The following is a 7,214-nucleotide window of genomic DNA, read 5'->3' as shown; positions in this document are numbered from 1 at the left end:
CTGCACCTTATTTAACATTCACTAATCTAAAAACACAGCCAAGGCATGATGGGAAATGTAGTTTAAAAACACAATTACAGCTTAAGGGTGCACAGGCCTGAACAACATGACCAACACAATGTATGCATACTTAAAAAAAACATTTACATTTTGCAGCATGATCAGTTTGGAATGTTTAAAATTCAAATATAAATAAAAAACTCACCATCCTGCCTTGGACGGTCCGAATCCCGGACATGAGTTGCAGACACCACTTCTGCAGGAATCAGTGCCCGCACAGGCTCCTCCCAATCACGATACGTGGCCCGGAAAGGGGGGCCACCCCCGGTTTGGCGGGCTGATTTTGCCTCCTTGGCCATCTTGGCCTTGACACGGCGCTTGATGTCGTAAAACCTTTTGCGACACGTGTCCTCAGTCCGCCTCACCACACCCTCACTATTAACTGCCTGGATAACTTTCCCCCACAGGACAGACTTCCTGCGGGAGGACACCTTGGCAGCATCCTGCCCAAACAATTGGCGATGATGCCTCATCAGCTCCCGCACCAACGCCATGTTTTCAGCACAGCTGAACTTTACATTGCGCCCAGTCTTGGTAGTGGTGCGTGGCTGCGGAGCCACAGCACCATCGCTATCACTGGAGGACGCAGCAACAGGCACCCCCTCCTCCTCCTCACTAACCTCCTCCCTCTCACTACCCCCCTCCACCTCACTCACCTCCTCCCTCTCACTAACCTCCTCCACCACACTGACCTCCTCCCTCTCACTAACCTCCTCCACCACACCGACCTCTGAGTCAGACATAACCAGGACAAACTACACAACACAGAAAAAAAAAACAGAAAACACACTCCTCCACTACCGCTACGCACCACACAGCCAACACACACACACACACACACTCACTCACTCACAAACAATGACAATAGACTTGAAAAAAAAACAAGGACAAAAAAATTTACAAACTTTGAAAAAACAACACAACAAGTATGACAAGACTACTTACACACACACAGTACAGCACTCAACAATCGCTAAACTCCTCACAAAAACCACCAAAAAATCCACCAAACTCACCAACTCCAAATACACCTTCCTCTCTCCTCTCCACTAGCTAAACCCACGAGGTGCGGTGTGTTTGGGGCGTTTTTATAGTAATGTGCACAGACACTCCTCCATTACGAATACAACCAATCACGGACGAGTGACAAAAACGAAACTTAGGAAAAAAACGCGGCCGTGCACGGACAAACACTGCCATAACAAACATGTGACGCAGTCGTAAAAAAACACGAAAACACGGCCGCAAAACTACCAAATCGGCCGCATTACACACCAGAAAATCACGAATGACATCGACATCGAAAAACACGAAAATGCAAAATACGACAGCTTAGTAAATTCGTCGTAATAAATTCAAAAAGTTGCAGTTTTACACTTTCGATGTCATTCGTGATTATTCTCCCACCAAATCGGGAGAATTACGAATCTTAGTAAATATACCCCATAGTGTCTATTTAATGTTCATAGCGTCTATGAAATGTTCAAAGTGTTTTCAAAATGTTCAGAGTGTTTTCAAAATGTTCACAGTGTCTATAGAATGTCCACAGCATCAAGGGAATATTCAGTGTCAATGGAATGTTCACAGCATCTATGGAATTTTCACAGTATTCTATTGAATGTTTACAGCTTCTATAGAATGTTCACAGTGTCTGTGGAATGTTCACAGCATCTACGGAATGTTTACAGCATCTACGAAATATTCATAGTGTCTACTTAATGTTCATAGTGTCTATGGAATGTTCAAAGTGTTTTCAAAATGTTCACAGTGTCTATAGAATGTTCACAGCGTCTATGGAATTTTCACAGTATTCTATTGAATGTTCACAGCTTCTATAGATTGTTCACAGTGTCTGTGGACTGTTCACAGCATCTACGGAATGTTCACAGCATCTACAAAATATTAATTGTGTCTACTTAATGTTCCTAGCGTCTATGGAATGTTCAAAGTGTTTCCAAAATGTTCACAGTGTTTTCAAAATGTTCACAGTGTCTATAGAATGTTCACAGCATCAATGGAATATTCAGTGTCAATGGAATGTTCACAGCATCTATGAAATTTTTACAGTATTCTATTGAATGTTCACAGCTTCTATAGAATGTTCACAGTGTCTGTGGAATGTTCACAGCATCTACGGAATGTTCACAGTATCTACTAAATATTCATAGTGTCTATTTAATGTTCATAGCATCTATGGAATGTTCAAAGTGTTTTCAAAATGTTCAGAGTGTTTTCAAAATGTTCACAGTGTCTATAGAATGTCCACATCATCAAGGGAATATTCAGTGTCAATGGAGTGTTCACAGCATCTATGGAATTTTCACAGTATTCTATTGAATGTTCACAGCTTCTATAGAATGTTCACAGTGTCCGTGGAATGTTCACAGCATCTACGGAATGTTTACAGCATCTACGAAATATTCATAGGGTCTACTTAATGTTCATAGCGTCTATGGAATGTTCAAAGTGTTTTCAAAATGTTCACAGTGTCTATAGAATGTTCACAGCGTCAATGGAATATTCAGTGTCAATGGAATGTTCACAGCATCTATGGAATTTTCACAGTATTCTATTGAAAGTTCACAGCTTCTATAGATTGTTCACAGTGTCTGTGGACTGCTCACAGCATCTACGGAATGTTCACAGCATCTGCAAAATATTCATAGTGTCTACTTAATGTTCACAGCGTCTATGGAATGTTCAAAGTGTTTTCAAAATGTTCACAGTGTCTATGGAATGTTCACAGCATCAACAGAATAATCATAGTGTCAATAGAATGTTCACAGCATCTACGGAATGTTCACAGTATTATATTGAATGTTCACAGTTTCTATAAAATGTTCACAGTGTCTGTGGAATGTTCACAGCATCTACAGAATGTTCACAGTATCTACAGAATGTTCACAGTATTCTATGGAATGTTCACAGCATCTACTGAATGATCACAGTGTCTGCGGAATGTTCACAGCATCTATGGAATATTCATGGTGTCCATGGATTGTTCACATTTCCTATGGAATGTTCACATTGTTTACAGAATCTTCAGGAGTTATTTTAGTAGAATTGCCCTGGCAACAGAGTGTGAACAGTAAGCAAGCAGTTTCTGCCACTGCATCAATATTTTATTATGCCACTATCTATTATTGATTTTAAGCACTACATTACCCTGCTGCAAACCACTCAAGGTAGACATACTGTAGACAAAGAGTTGCACTGAATCAATGCTTATTATTGCAAATAAACTAAACTATTGCCCCAGGTGTACCAAACCCAATAAAAACAAGAAATTAAAATATATGAAAGCCCCAAAACACAAAATTTATGGAAAAAAATTAAACTTTTGAAGTCTTGTTTTTTGGCTTAATAACTAAGTAGGAATAGAATTTGTAAAATATTAACATTTTCAGACAGAATTGAAGGGCAGTTCATGCCTCTAATACTATAATCCATGTAGTTGCACCCACAATGAAGCAATAATTAGGTAAGAGATGTCAAGGAGAGAAAACAACATAATAATGATGATATAGCACCAGTATCATAGGATAGCTAATCATAAATTAATCAATAAAATATATTATTCAAATAAACAATTGCTCCTCAAACTGCTTCAAAGTAAAATAGCCTTATTTTCTCCAGAAACTTTTCATTCATGTTCTTTTAAGCAATGTTCACAGTGGCTATGGAATGCTCACAGTATCTATGAAATATTCATAGTGTCTACGGAATGTTCACGGCTTCTACAGAATGTTCACAGTGTCTACGTAATGTTCAGTCTACGGAATGTTCAAAGTGTCAATGGAATGTTCATAGTGTCAATGGAATGTTCAAAGCACCTACACAATGTTTACAGTATCTATGGAATGTTCACAGTATTCTATGGAATGTTCACAGTTTCTAAAGAATGTTCGCAGTGTCTGTGGAATGTTCACAGCATCTTTGGAATGTTTACAGTGTCTAAGAAATGGTCAATGAATTCTATGGAATGTTCACAGTGTGTACGTAATGTTCAGTGTCTACGGAATGTTCAAAGTGTCAATGGAATGTTCATAGTGTCAATGGAATGTTCAAAGCACCTACACAATGTTCATAGTATCTATGGAATGTTCACAGTATTCTATGGAATGTTCACAGTTTCTAAAGAATGTTCACAGTGTCTGTGGAATGTTCAAAGCATCTTTGGAATGTTTACAGTGTCTAAGAAATGGTCAATGAATTCTATGGAATGTTCACTGCATCTAATGAATGTTCACAGTGTCTGCGTAATGTTCACAGCATCTACGTAATGTTCACAGTGTCTATGGAATGTTTAAAGTGTTTACAAAATGGTCACAGTGTTTCCGGAATGTTCACAGCATCTACAGAATGTTCATAGTGTCAATGCAACGTTCACAGCATCCAAGGAATGTCCCAGTGTCAATGGAATGTTCACAGTATTCTATGGAATGTTCAAAGCTTCTATAGAATTTTCAGTGTCTGTGGAATGTTCACAGCATCTATTGAATATTCAGTGTCTGCAGAATGTACACAGCATCTACATATTGTTTACAATGTCTATGGAATGTTCAAAGTGTTTTTGAAATGTTTACAGTGTCTATGGAATGTTCTCCGCATACACGGAATGTTCACAGTATTCTATGGAATGATCACATCTTCTGTAGAATGTTCACACTGTCTGGAATATTCACAGCATCTACAGAATGTTCACAGTGTCTGTGGAATGTTCACAGCATCTACAGAATATTCACAGTGTCCACTGAATGTTCACATTTCCTATGGAATGTTCACATTGTTTACGGAATCTTCAGGAGTTATTTTAGTAGAATAGTCCTGGCAACAGAGTGTGAACAGTAAGCAAGCAGTTTCTGCCACTATTGTTTTTAAGCATTGCATTACCCTGCTGAAAACCACTCAAGGTAGGCATAGACAAAGAGATGCAGTGTATCATTGCTTATTCTTACAAATAAACTAAACTATTGCCCCAGGTGTACCAAACCCGCCAAAAAAACAATAAAGTAAGATAAAGGAAAGCTCCAAAAAACAAAATTTATGGAAAAATGGAAACATTTAAAGTCTTATTTTTTTCCTTACTAGCTAAGCAGGAATAAAGTTTGTAAAATATTACCATTTTCAGATGGAATTGAAGGGCAGTTCATGCCTCTAATACTATAATCCAGTGGTCTCCACCCTTAATTGGGGTGTGAGCTACTTTTCGGAAAATAAAACCTCTGAAGGAGCTACCCCCTCCCCCCAATGTGCGTGCGTTCCTTCAAAAGTGGGTGTGGCCTCACAACTACAAGTAATGCCCCCTCCGCGTAGTGCCAGATACACAAATAATGCCCCTCAGCAGTGCTAGATACACAAATAATGCCCCTCAGCAGTGCCAGATATACAAATAATGCCTCCCAGCAGTGCCAGATACACAAATAATGTCCCCAGCAGTGCCAGATACACAAATAATGCCCCCAGCAGTGCCAGATACAATGCCCCCACCAGTGCTAGATACAATTCCCCATGCAACGCTAGATACAATTCCCCCTGCGGCGCCAGATAAAATGCCCCCCTTCCCCCCGCAGTGTCCGATACAGTGCCCCACACAGTGCTAACCCTTGCTGGCTTCTTCTACTGCCGACGGTGCTGCCCTCCTGTATGAGGGACGGAAGGGGAGGAGAACGCAGCGCGCAACTCTTCTGTGAAGTCCGGAGAGCGGCTGCGGTGAGGGTAACAGAGTCTCTGGCAGATGCGGACATTTAAAATATGGTGCCAGTAAGTAAGCCAATCAAAACTCGCGGTCCGGCCGGCCCCATATTAAAAATGAAGGGAGGAGGAGTGCCAGTGACTGCCCAAGCCCATGCGCTCTGTGAGCGACCAAAAATACTACAACGAGCTACAGGTAGCTCGCGAGCTACGGGTTGGAGATCACTGCAATAATCCATGTAGTTGCACCCACAATGAAGCAATAATTAGGTAAGAGACGTCAAGGAGAGAAAACAACATCATAATGATATTGCACCAGTATCATGGGATAGCTACTCATAAATGAATCAATAAAATATATTATTCAAATAAACAATTATTCCTCAAACTGCTTCAAAGTAAATTAGCATTATTTTCTCCTGACAGTACTCAGAAATCGGCTAGAATAGGGGCAATCAAATATAGTCAAGAAAAAGACACAAAATGAGACTATAATGACCAGAATCAGTTCTTCTTAGCTATGAAATGAATGAACGTTTATTAAAAGTTAAGGTGCAAATACATCATTGCAGGTATTCATATGTGATTGTAGAACAGGCACAAACATGCATAATTGAACCTTGCGGCATCTGTGTATAATGGGAGAAAAGAAGTAAAGTTCAAAAAGTTCTATCTTTGGATTACAGAATATTTTACGAAAGCGGAACTGGTTCTGCAAGTACTGCAATAACAGAAAAATATATGGAGTTGACAGCAGAAACTTTTCATTCATGTTCTTGTTTAAGTAATGTTCACAGTGTCTATGGAATGTTCACAGTATCCATGAAATATTCATATAGGGAAATTTACTAAGCTCCCGATTTTGACCGAGATGGTGTTTTTTCTTCAAAGTGTCATCTCGGGAATTTACTAAACTCAAATCACGGCAGTGATGAGGGCATTCGTATTTTTTTGGAACTCAAAGACAAAAATTACGAATGAATACACCATCGGTCAAATACGCCTGTAATTTGGTAGAACTCTGTAATTTACTAAAAAGTGTAATTCACAAACACTGCCGACAATAGCCAAACACTGCCGTGAAAAAATACAAATCGTAAAAAAGTGCTAAAATAAAACAGACCTGCTTTTTTTTACCGTGTTCTGATAGGCATGCACGGATCCATGAGATCCGTGCATGTTTATCAGTGGGAAGGGGTGGGAAAGTGTTAAATTTGTTGAAAAAAAATACTTTCGGTCAACCGCTGACCGCAAAGTTCCCACCATTGGTTACAATGGAGCGCATAGGCGCTACATTGTATCACTGCCGTGTGCTGCCTGACAGACACTATAGGAGCACACAGCCAATCAGGAGGGTGTCACGACGTGGCGCTCCCTGATTGGCTGAAGGAACCCTCTTAGACAGAAGTCAAGGGGGTGTTCCTGGCAGTCGGGGAAAGGGGTCCCATGTGAAAACATGG

Source organism: Pseudophryne corroboree, chromosome 3 (assembly GCF_028390025.1).
Source record: "Pseudophryne corroboree isolate aPseCor3 chromosome 3, aPseCor3.hap2, whole genome shotgun sequence".
Lineage (NCBI taxonomy): Eukaryota > Metazoa > Chordata > Amphibia > Anura > Myobatrachidae > Pseudophryne > Pseudophryne corroboree.
The sequence above is the reverse complement of the archived record's forward strand: the minus strand, read 5'-3'. Positions refer to the sequence as shown.